Source organism: Miscanthus floridulus, chromosome 16 (genome assembly GCF_019320115.1).
Source record: "Miscanthus floridulus cultivar M001 chromosome 16, ASM1932011v1, whole genome shotgun sequence".
In the NCBI taxonomy this organism is placed as follows: Eukaryota; Viridiplantae; Streptophyta; class Magnoliopsida; order Poales; family Poaceae; genus Miscanthus; species Miscanthus floridulus.
In genome coordinates this window covers 64,024,541-64,037,610 of record NC_089595.1, presented here as the reverse complement: position 1 = coordinate 64,037,610, position 13,070 = coordinate 64,024,541, and the positions used below count along the sequence as shown (strand labels likewise).

Genomic DNA, 13,070 nt, shown 5'->3' with positions numbered 1-13,070 from the left:
GGTAGTTCGGTCTCTATTGCTGGTTCCATCCTTGATTCTGTTGAGGATGAAAGTAGTTGCTATTATTGACAAAGTTCACATCCTCTTGGGTTTCAGGACAGCTGTTCCCTGAATGCCCAGTATTTCCACACTCTTCACATGTCATGCGAGAATCATGAATGTGCATGACTTCTTGCTTCTCATTGGCTTGATCTTCAAGCTTCTTCATTAGTAGGTCCATCTTGGCAGACAGCATGTCTACCTCCTTGAGTTGATGCATACCTCCACCTCTCTTGCTAGTCTGATGACGTTCTTCATTCCAACCTTGGCTAGAGGCCATCTTCTCCACAAGAGCTATTACAGCTAGTATGGTGAGTGACAGGAATGCTCCTCCAGCAGTAGCATCCATAGTCTCACGGGTACTATTGGTCAACCGGTGGTAGAAAGTCTACATAAGTAGCCAATTCTCCATCCGATGATGAGGACATTCTATAATGTAATCATGAAAGTGTTCCCATGGCTCAGGGACAGATTCATCATGTTGTTGCTGAAAACTTGAGATTCTCCCACATAGAGCATTGGTCTTGCCTATGGGAAAGAACTTGGCTAGGAAGGCGGTGGAGCATTTATCCCATGTAGTATTTCTATCTTTGTTGGCTTAGAACCACCACTTTGCCTTCCCCAAAAGTGAGAATGGGAAGAGGTGAAGTAATATGGCACTTAGGTTACTCCTATGATGGCGAATGTGCTACAGATCTCCAGGAAGTGTTGCAGATGTGCACTCGCATCTTCATGTGCCTTTCCACAAAACTGGCTTGCTTGCACCATGTTGATGAGGGTTGGCTTGAGCTCGAATCCATTCTCTCCGACATTGACTGTCGGTCCAGTACGAATATTGACCATAGTTGGAGCAGAGAATTCACGGAGAGTCCTGTTAGCCATGGTTTCAAATTCAGGTGTTAAGCTTTGCCTTATATGGTTGTCTTCTGACTTTAAAGCTAGAACTTTCTTGAGTTTAGCTCTAGTCCTCCTGATTAATGCTTCTAGATCTTCAACGTAGTTTGTCGGAAGGTCAAAATTGGTCATACATTACCCTACATAAGATACCCAAGTATACAAAACAAGGGTAAGCTTGTTTGAGCAGAGGTCAATGGTTATCTTCGATCACATCAATAAGTATAAGTTTATCAATCCTTTTTTTGACTAGCTACCTTCCTCGGCAATGGCGCTAGAAATGTTGGTTGGTATTTATTAAATTGTCACTTGTTTAGTAGCCACCTGTTATAAACCTATATCTCCTAACATTACTTTACTAGGTTGTCATCCCTAGTGATGATGCCAGAGATGCTTGTTGGTACTATATAACATTACTACTAGAATAATACTAAGTAGTTCTTTATTAATTTATGTGACTAGGAAGAATATATAAATATATGAATGAAAAGGATCTACAAGCGCACAGATAATTATACCATTGTAGCACTCCACCTGGGAGTATTCTAGCTATCGTTATTTATATTTTTACCATAGGGAAGGTCTAGCATGGACATGTATTGATACCTTATACTATTGATGGAGAAGTAAACCATAACCAATATTCTACTCATAACAAGGGTAAGTCATAGGATAAGATATATGATAAGTATTGACTAATAATAATAATAATAAATCACTCAGAGAGTACTCCTTTCTATGGCATTAGCATGGTCAAGTAGAATATGAGAGGAATAATTCCTAAGTTATTCTTGACTACAAGTCAAAGCATACATTGATTAATGCAATTATACCTAGTAGTCATTGCTAAGATCATCTTCATATCTACACATAAGAGATATTACTAAGGAAGATTAAGAACAGAGCTTGTTCTTCCTTCGTAATCGGACCCTACGTGTGCCTATATTCGGGGAGTAGACTCCAAAGGACTCAACAAGAGTGTCACATCCGCGATCTACCACATGACCCAGAATATAAGGTGTATCCTCAGGTAAACAACATATAAGCACCACGCTCACCCACCCCATGTACTTTAGAGTGAGTGCTATATGAACTTATGCATAAACATAATGATAAACTAGCTATACTAAGTATATAATCAAAGTAGACATTTAACATTATAATGAAGAACAGGAATAAGATGAATACTAATATTGTTATAACTACCGTCAATAGCCGGTGAGTCTGATTACCACTGCCTCTCCCAACTACTTGCGTTAGTGTATGTCATACATGACCGGACGCACCTCTGTCGCGTCAGATCACTTCTTGCGCCTATGTCCGGTCTCAGACCGAGACCGTGCCCTTCACCACACCATTGACCGGACGCACAGGTCCAGCATCCGGTCACTATGTGACCAGCATCCGGTCTGTGAAAAACAATGACTCCACTTCACCAACTTCTCCACACTTGCTCAAATGTGCTAACCACCAAGTGTTTCACCTTGTGCACATGTGTTAGCATATTTTCACAAATGTTTTCAAGGGTGTTAGCACTCAGTAGAATCTAAATGCGTATGAAATGAGTTAGAACATCTAGTGGCACTTTGATAACTGCATTTCACGACGAGTTTCACCCCTCTTAATAGTATGACTATCTATCCTAAATGTGATCACACCCACTAGGTGTCTTGATCACCAAAACAAAATGGCCCTATGGATTTCACCTTTGCCTTGAGTCAATTTTGTTTCTCTTTCTTCTTTTTCACATCCGAGCACTTGATCATCACCATGCCATCACCATCACCATGATCTTCATTTGCTCCATCACTTGGAATGTGCCACCTATCTCATAATCATTAGAGCAATAGGTTAGTACTTAGGGTTTCATCAATTCATCAAAACCAAACTAGAGCTGTCAATCTCCCCTTTTGGTAATTGATGACAACCCTTTCACAAAGATGAATTGAAATTCATTTGAATCCATGTTGCTTGCCCAAGCTTATTTACCATGTGTAAAAGGATATGGACAAGTTTCATGAACCCCAATTGGTAGCATTAGCTCCCACTATATATGTGCTAAGAGTTTGGATTTAAGCATGCACATATGCATAGATTCAAAATGTGGGGGCAATGTCACTTCTAACTCTCTTAATTGTTGTTTCAAACTCATTGTGAATGCCCTTGACAAATGATTTGAATGTTGCAAACACATCACTCTTGTCCACTAGAAAGAATGCCCATGTGTATCTAGTGTAGTCATCCACTATCACAAAGCCATATTTGTTACCACTGATGCTAGTGTATTGTGTTGGCCCAAACAAGTCCATGTGCAATAACTCAAATGCTTTACTAGTGCTCATCATGCTTTTCTTAGGATGGGTGTTTCCAACTTGTTTGTTAGCTTGACAAGATCTACAAAGTTTATCCTTCTCAAACACAACATCTTTCAAGCCTCTAACCAAGTCATGCTTAACCAATCTATTCAATTGTTTCATTCCAACATGACCAAGCCTTCTATGCCATAACCAACCCATACTAGGCTTAGTGAACAAGCATGTTGACAATTGAGCTCAACTAGCATTGAAATCAACCAAGTATAGATTCTCATATCTAAAGCCTTTGAAGATGAAATTAGAGCCATCTACACTTATGATCTCTACATCATCTACTCCAAATATGCATTTGAATCCAATATCACACAATTGAGTCACGGATAGCAAATTGAAGTTCAAGCTCTCTACTAGCAACACATTGGATATGCTCAAGTCATTGGATATTGCAATCTTACCAAGCCCTTTGACCTTGTCTTTGCCATTGTCACCAAATGTGATACTATCATAACCATTGCTATCATTGGTGTTGATTGAGTTGAACATTCTTGCATCATCGGTCATGTGTTGAGTGCACCCACTATCATGAACCCAATGCTTTTCTTTGGCTTTGTAATTAACCTACAAAAGAGGATCAATTCTTTTTAGGTACCCAAACTTGTTTGGGTCCTTGAAGGTTAGTCACTAAGCTCTTTGGTACCCAAATGGCCTTCTTCTTTGGGCCCAACATGGATGTACCAACAAACTTAGCCTTCACACCATTGGCACCCTTAGTGAGCAAGTAACAAGAATCAAACTTAATTGAGGATACAAAAGCATTCTTCTTCTTGTTCTTGCAATCATGCTCTTTATGACCAACTTACTTGCAACTAGTACAAAACCAACCATTGTTGTTCACAAAACTAGTCTTGTGAGGAACAAAGGCCGCCTTGCCTTTCTTGGGGGTATAGCCCAATCCCTCTTTGTAGAGAGAAGCTCTTTGGTTGGCCAAGCACATAAGCAAGCAGTCCTCACCACCATAGGCTTTGCCTAAGGTGAGAATGAGCTCATTGACCTCCTTCTTCAAGGTCTCATTCTCAACCATAAGTGAGCCATGCAAGTGAAACCATCTCTCATAGGTGAGGTGGAACTGGATGATGAGCTACATGAAGGGTTAGTGGGAGCAACAATAGTAGGCTTATAGAAAGATTCATCAATTATGTCATATGTTATGCCTTTGTCACATGTTACAACATGCTCCTTCTTATTTTGCTCATTAAGTAGAGAGGAATGAGCTTTTTCAAGCTTTTTGTGAGCCTTGCCAAGCTCCTCATGGTCTTCCTTTAGACTCTCATGAGTAGCATTGAGATCATCAAATGCTTGCTTAAGGGCTTTTAGTTCCTTACATAAGTCTTTGCATTCCCTTCTCTTAATGTTAAAATGTTCTTTAGCATCTTCCAACATGTCAATTAGTACATCTTTGGTGGTTTCATCATCATCATCACTTTCACCTTCATTATCATGTTCCTCATCACATCCATCATCACAAGTTTGTACCTTAGTGGTCTTAGCCATGAAGCAAGTTGATGAAGTGTTGAAGAGAGAAGGCTTCTCATTAATGGCAATGCTTGCAAGAGCCTTCTTCTTGGTGGTCTTGTCATCATCACTATCATCATCATCACTTGAGGAAGCATCACTATCCTAAGTGACCACATATGAACCACCCTTCTTCTTCTTGAAGGCCATCTTGTCTTTCTTCTCCTTCTTCTCCTTCTTGTCCTTCTTCTTGCTCTTCTTGTTATCATCATCATTGTCGCTATTGTATGGGCATTGAGCAATAAGATGATCCTTGCTTCCACACTTGAAGCACCATCTTGATTCTTCCTTGTTCTTGGATGAAGACTTCTTCCTTCTAGCACGATAGCCCTTCTTCACCATGAACTTGCCAAATCTATTCACAAAGAGAGCCATCTTCTCATCATCATCATCATCCCAAGAGAATAAACCTTCATTTTCACTTGATGTGTCTTGCTTAGCCTTGCCCTTGGATGATGTTGCTTTGAATGCTACACTCTTCTTCTTCTCATCATTCTCATCTTTCTTCTCTTCTTCTCTTCCTTCTCATCATCACCCCTATATATGTCATCGGTCATCACATCTCCCAACACTTGGTTTGGTGTCATGGTGTCCAAACCACTCCTCACTAGAATAGTGACCAATGTGCCAAATCTTGATGGTAAGCATCTCAAGAACTTGTGGGAGAAGTCCTTGTCCTTCACCTCTTCTCCAAGTGATTTGAGATCATTGACAAGCACTTGAAGTATATGGAACATCTCTAGCACACTCTCATCTTCCTTCATCTTGAAGCTAGCAAACTTCTCCTTGAGGATGTATGCCTTAGCACCCTTCACCGCTTGTGTGCCCTCAAATGACTCCTCCAACTTTCTCCATGCCTCATGTGCCATCTTAATGTTATTGATTTGCTCAAATGTTCTCTCATTCAAAGCATCATGAATGGCACTAAGAGCAATATCATTGTTTTGGAGCAATACTTCTTCGACCGTGGTGGGAGCTTCCGCATTGGCAACCTCAATCTTGGTCTCCACCACCTTCCACACCTTTCTATTGATTGACTTGATGTATGTTGTCATCTTCGCCTTCCAATAAGGATAACTGGAGCCATCAAATTGGGGTGGCTTTTTAGTGTTGTTGATTTGAGCCATTTTGACACCAAAGGTTGTTAAGCCTCAAATCACGGTGATCATGGCTCCAATACCACTTGAAAGGTCCTAATGGCTAGAGGGGGGTGAATAGCCTATAAAATTTATACAACAACACTTAAGCCAAGTGGTTAGACGATTATGAAGCGAAGCGAGTGTTGCGCTAGCCTACTCAAAATGAAGCCTTCTATCCATAATTCTAGTTGCTATGATTGTTAATTCACATAAAGAGGCTTAGTCACTACCACTAAGTTAGTGTGCTCTCAAAGACTAACTAAAGAGCCGCACTAACCACTAGATAAGACACTAAGCTAGCTCTCAAAACTAATTATACTAAAGAGCCTAGCTACACTAGGAATGTTAGTACAAGGGTGAGGTAGTCAAGATATACCACCTGTGGCAAGAGATGATTAATCAATCACAATGAATACCAATAAAATCAGTGGTGATAAGATGACACAATGATTTTTCACCGAGGTTCACTTTCTTGTTGGCAAGCCAGTCCCTGTTGTGGTGATTCACTCACTTGGAGGTTCACACACAATAGGCATCACACACCAAACCCACAATAGGGTGCTACACAACTAACACAAGATGAGAATCACACAAGCCACGAGCAATCCACTAGAGTACCTTTTGGCTCTCTGCTAGGGAAAGGTCAAGAACCCCTCACAATCACCACAATCAGAGCCAGAGACAATCACCTTCCTCCGCTCCACGATCCCCGCTTGCACCAAGCCATCTATGTGGCGGCAACCACCAAGAGAAACAAGCGAAACCCGCAGCGAAACACAATCACCAAGTGCCTCTAGATGCAATCACTCAAGCAATGCGGATTCACTCCTAATATCATAAAGATGATGAATCTATGATGGAGATGAGTGGAAGGGCTTTGGCTTAGCTCACAAGGTTTCCATGTTAATGAAAATGGCCAAGAGAATGAGCAAGATCTGGCCATAGGGCTTAAATAGAAGCCCCCATGAAATAGAGCCGTTGGGCTCAAATTAGTGCTGAAATTGGGGCGACCGGACGCATCGGTCAAAGTGACCAGACATACGTCACCCAGCGTTCAGTCACTGGATCTCAGCCACATGTCCCCCACGTGTAGGCTCCTCCGTTCGATCTTAATGGTTGAGTGCCTCAGCGCAATGGCTCAGTCATGACTGGACACGCAGGCAAGCTGACCTAATGCACCACGCCCATGTTAGATCCCCACAGGCTCATGCACCACCAGATAGCGACTAGACATGCCGCTACCTTGACCTGACTCGCCCCAACACAGAGTCAAATCATTTCTAATAAGCTCCCTGAGCGACATTTCTATGACCGGACGCGTTAGGTCACGCATGACCAGAGGCACCGATGAGTCCAATCACCACTGCCTTGCCCAACTGCTTGCGTTAGCGTACGTCATACATGATCAAATGCACCTCCATCGTGTCAGATCACTTCTTACGCCTTCGTCCAGTCTCAGACGAAGACTATGCCCTTCACTGCACCATTGACTAGATGCATAGGTCCCGGTGTTCGGTCACTACATGACCAATGTTTGGTCAGTGAAAAACAGTGCCTCCACTTCACCAACTTCTCCACCCTTGCTCAAATGTGCTAACCACCAAGTGTTTCACCTTGTGCATGTGTGTTACCATATTTTCACAAATGTTTTCAAGGGTGTTAGCACTCAATAAAATCTAAATGCATATGCAATGAGTTAGAACATCTAGTGGCACTTTGATAACCACATTTCACTAAATGTGACCACACCCACTAGGTGTCTTGATCACCAAAACAAAATGGCCCTATGGATTTCACCTTTGCCTTGTGCCCATTTTGTTTTTCTCTTTCTTCTTTTGCCATCACCATCATCATGATCTTCATTTGCTCCATCACTTGGAATGTGCCACCTATCTCATAATCACTAGAGCAATAGGTTAGCACTTAGGGTTTCATCAGTTCACCAAAACCAAACTAGAGCTTTCACCCCGGTAATAGAAATAACAAGAACCTTCAATGAAAGCACATGAAGGAATCACACAAGGAACCCAAATAGTCCCCCAGCAAACTCGGTTCAATTCAAAGCCACACACAATGAGCCACACAAATCCCAAAATGGCAGCATTTAAGGCATCAATTCAGCCGCCCACCACCACCCACCAACCCCGCAATAAACACATCATAAATGACTTACGCCATCTACAACCTATAACTATCACCTCAACCCCTCCTTTTCTCCCAAAAAACATAACCTATGCCCCCAACTAGTGTCCTCCTAAACCCCACTCAATTAGCACCCATCAAACCAAAAGGAACAATGTTCTTCAAACTATCCAACCCTTGCAGAAAGAAAGCCCCAGGGAAAAGACCTCCAAGACCAAACACCACCAACACTAGCAATGGTACCATAAGAAGACACGTAAAGCAAAGGGCGTCCCGAGGGATCTTGCTTGCTAAATCAAGCGAAGCTGTCCTAAGGGCAAGGGCACTCAGGGGGATACCATAAGAAGAAACATAACATCCCCCCAAGTGCCACCTCGCCACTACCCATAAACAACTTAGGCGAGGGATTGGTAGTCACTCCCACTAGAAGCATATCAGACCACACTAGGACCCTTGACTAGTGGAAGAACCTATGAGGTCCCATCACATCATGCCTCTCCCCGTCCATTGAAAGAAAACCACGGCAGCGATGAGGTCCTAAACACAAACCTTCCCTCGATAGGGCGAGGGAAGCGCCACCGTAGACCACAAGAGACCTACAAGTGGCAGCACACCAACAAAGCTTCATGGATAGCATCAACACGCAAAAGCTCAAGGAGAAACTAATGCTCTCTATGTCTTGGAACTCCTCGCTATGCGCGATTAAGCTCAAGGGGTGGTACTACCTCCGTGGTAGGATAGCCCCACCCAATAGGCACCTCCTTATCACTGCAAGCAACCACAAGGAGGAGGACCTATGAAGGTCTATCATTAGTGAAAAGTCAGCGTGCTTCGACTACAACAAAGAGCACTAACTATGGGCTCTGAAACAACTTCTTTGCACTATAAACTGAGATGGACATATTGTAACCTCCAAATGTAAATGCTCAACTAGTATAAGTCTCATGCAAAACTTCTTTTCTCCTCTTTACGAAAGGAATCATCAAATTTCAACCCTCATAAAAAACAACAAACCACTCAAGGCTACAATCGACTCTTCACCCAAAACAAAAAACGTGACTAATAAGAAACGCGAGCCTTGCCAAAGAAAAAAGGCGCATCACTACAACTAAGTCTTATAACACAAAATAACGAGCCTCGACAATGAGAAAGGGGGCATCATTGTGACTAAGTCTTAGAAGACAAAAATGCGAGCTTCGCCAAAGAGAAAGGGGGCCTCACTGTGACTAAGTCTTAGAACGACGAAAAAGAAAGCCTTGCCAAAAAATGGGGTGTCTCTGTGACTGAGTCCTAGACGTCAAAAATCATGAGCCTAGCCAAAGAAAAAGGGGGTGTCACTGCGACTAAGTCTTAGAGCAGAAAAAAAGCTGAGCCTCACAAAAAATATGGGCAGTGTCGCTGTGACTAAGTGTTAGAGCCGCAAAAAAGTGAGTCTCGCAAAAAGAAGCGGGCATCACTGCAACTAGCCTCGATAAAAACAAAGAGGGCACCCCTATATTCAGCATGATAAAAATGCATAACCTCATCAAAACAAAATGGGACCATCACTATAGCCAACTATTATAACTACAAGCATGCCACAAAGGGGCCTCGCCTCACACACAATCTGGAGCACCTAGTACAAAACACAGAATACACCTAGTTCTTCTACAACAACAACACACAACCATCCCCTATTACAACAACATCACATCTTACAATGTATAACAAGGGGAAGACGCTAAAAAAGAACCCTCGCCAATCAAACCAAGCGGCGGTTCCATCTAAGCAACTCATCGTCGAAACTCCCAAACGCTAAGAGCATCCTATTGAAAATAGACACTAAATGCAATCTCCTCCAATCATTTCCCTCACGACCTCTTCAAGAAAATCATTGACCAAAGATTCAGCAACATCCACCACAAACTCAACAACATCAACGACCTCAATCCCTGAAACCAAACAAGACTCATCCCCCCAAAACTAGACAAAGGACCCCCAGAGCGGAAGCCCCATAGGAACAAGTGAAGATACCTAGGAAGAACCCTCTCCTAGTACTTATATCATTGATTACTATCACTCAGCTCAAAAGGCTTAGGTTTTGGAACCATCAACAAACCATCAGGACCAACAAACATGTTTCCGCCCCTAGCACAAAGTTTATCGGATCCTTGTCCTCAACATCTTCATCACCCTAGGAATCCTTCATTGGAACAAAAATTTCATGCATAGACTGATGATCAGTAAGATCTGCATCTCTCCAAAGCAATCATGCCCCATGGGTTTTAAGATCATAAGACCTAACCTTCACCCACCAGAACATCTCAAATGACAACAAAGGAAATCTAGCCTTTGCATGTGCCCATGATGTGCTAGAAATATAAACATCTTGACAGTTCATCATCACAGGCAGTACATCCAAAACCAATTGTGTAGCCCCGCAGGAACCTGTGCAACAAATGTAACAATTTGAGAACTACATGTCTTCAAATTCACAGAGACATAAGCCCGGCCTAGGCTTAAAATGTTCTACACAACTTAAAAACTCTGATGCGACCTGTGTCAAACCTACTCCAAGGAATTGTCCACCACTTCGGAAGCCACGCCGGCACCTAAACCATCACCCAAAACACATGCTCCACCATCACCATCAACACTTCCAGCAACATGCGTAGTAGCCTCCGTAGCAGCTGACATCTCCGTAGAAGTAGAAATTGCCCCGCCTCGTATGCAGACATGCTTGTTGCACTATTCCAGACAGCGAGGGTGCACAATCAGGATTCAACTACAAACAAACAGAACAACAACACCTTTAAGTCAATCACCAAAAGTCAAAGTTCAACCGCAAGGGAGGGAGCAGGCATAGCAAAATGAAGCTCACCTGCTCCATAGCAGCAACAGCCTCCTCCATAGCAAGAGCACTGACCCCCACCATCCATCCAAAACCTTTTTAGAAAACACTTGTCCGTGTTTGAGCAAGCGCGATCTTGACCCGCCTACCGGACGTCATCCAAGTTTTGAAAAACATGATTTACGAGTCCAATAACCCTAAGGTGGTTGCAACTAGCATTGCTATGCGGTCTAGGCTACACCATGACCTTGGATCTAACTAGCGTGGTGCTCCTAACTATGTCACCATCCTAGGTCCTCCAAGCGGGGCCACCGCTGATCTCACCTTTATAGCTAACCTTGCTTACCTAAATTTTAGAACTATGTGCCCCCATTTCTCCTCATGCCTGATCTATCGGCCTTCATCTCTAACTATTTCACTGTTAGGTAAAGAAATCACACAAACATCAAAATCTCAATGCAAGTCAAAGTTGTATTCATTTCATCATTGAACTATACATGTCAGAGGGGGTATTTATAGGGGCCCTAGTCTTCGTACTTTACATAAAATGACCATCTTACCCCTAACTCAAATAATTACAACCCTTTTCAACTACAAGGGCGAAGTGGTCTTTTTCTCTTTCTAGGCCTTCATTCTTCAACTTTGGGTCATCAATGTTCTTGATGTCTTCGCCTTTTTAGACTTGGTTGGTTTTTACCCTGCCTTCTTCTGCCTTCAAGATATTAAGTGAAGACAAATCTTTGTCTTCGCCTAACCTTGCTTTCTTCTTTTCTTCAGCGAAGATGAAATCTTTCAGGCAAAGTCAAATTTCCATCTTCGCTTTGCTCTCTCTTTCCTACAAGTAAACTTTGTTGTAGAAATCATAATTTCAACTCTAAGTTTCAGGGGCTGAGTTTTCTAAGCAAATGTTAAATCCCCAATAGCAGCCCCTCATGGATGAAGGCCTACTCCAAAGGTCTGAATCCCGTGAAGTTTGGATCTAAAACTAAAGACAGAAATCGTCGCCCTGAAATTTGGAGTTGGCCATTTATAGCCAGTTAGACTGTGAACAATTGCTTTTTTGAATTATAATGGTCAATTTTGACTGGTAGAAGTTGAACCGCCGGGTTTGACCCGAAAGTCACCTATATATACTACACCCTCCCCTCCTGGTTTTGCATCTTTATCGAAGATGGGTAGGTGCTGTTGAAATGTTTCTTGTAGCGAAGCCAAGATTTCTGCGAAGCCAAAATTCTCTACGAAGACAACTTTTTTCCTTGAAGTCAAAGCTTGATTGACTAAGGTTAGTTTTGATTTACTTTATTTTGTTTTATTTTTTGTTTTTCCCTTTTTATTTTCTCAAGATTTTTTCTTATTTTTAGATGTCTGACCAAGAGAAAATTACTTCTAGGAGTTCTCCTGCTGGATCAAATCAATCTTCAGCGAAGTCTGATGATAATTTATTAGATGTTTCTGCATCTGAATCCGAGTTGGTTGATGATGACACTGAAGTCTTTGAAGTTTGGCAAGACTTCAATGGATGATAAACAATTAGATTTGATGGTAACTAATCGGATGGTGGAGAGGGTCAGCTGTTCGTTTGTCTGAAAATGAAGTAGTTCCTGATCCGAAGCCTCATGAATGTGTGGTTTTTTCAGGATCAATTTACTACTGGACTTTGTATGCCATGTCAAGATTTTCTTGAAGATTATGAAAGCATATAACATAGAAATGCATCATCTGACTCCTAATGGAATAGCGAAGATTGATCTCTTTGTTTGAGTAGTGAAGTCTCAAGATGTAAACTTGGATATCAGAGCTTTTTGTGATCTTCATGAGATGCATACTCAGTTTAGAAATAAGAATATGGATGGGAAGACTAGTATAAAGTACTTTGGTTGTTGTAGTTTTAAACCTTCTTGAGGTGCTAAGCAAATTGCACAAGCTTCTAAGAATAAATGGACTGAAGATTGGTATCGGTTTTGGTTTAATTATTCAGTTCCTCTTGTTGAAGAGAGGGATGAATCAAGGAAAATTGTGAAGTGATACCCTTTGGCTATGGAGATGGGAAAAATGCTTTTGATTGATAAGCCTAGGTTTTCCAAGTACAAATAACAACAAGATTTGTGAGAAGGCTTATAAGTTAGTTTACGGTATGCA

The 13,070-nt window shown here is 41.9% G+C and overlaps 1 non-coding gene across 1 annotated transcript; it reads left to right on the top strand.

Moving 5' to 3' along the window:
• Window positions 1-449: 449 nt before the first annotated feature.
• On the top strand, window positions 450-556 carry LOC136514557 (small nucleolar RNA R71). The gene has a single exon (XR_010773712.1). It is a non-coding gene; the product is annotated as a small nucleolar RNA R71 (small nucleolar RNA).
• Window positions 557-13,070: the final 12,514 nt, after the last annotated feature.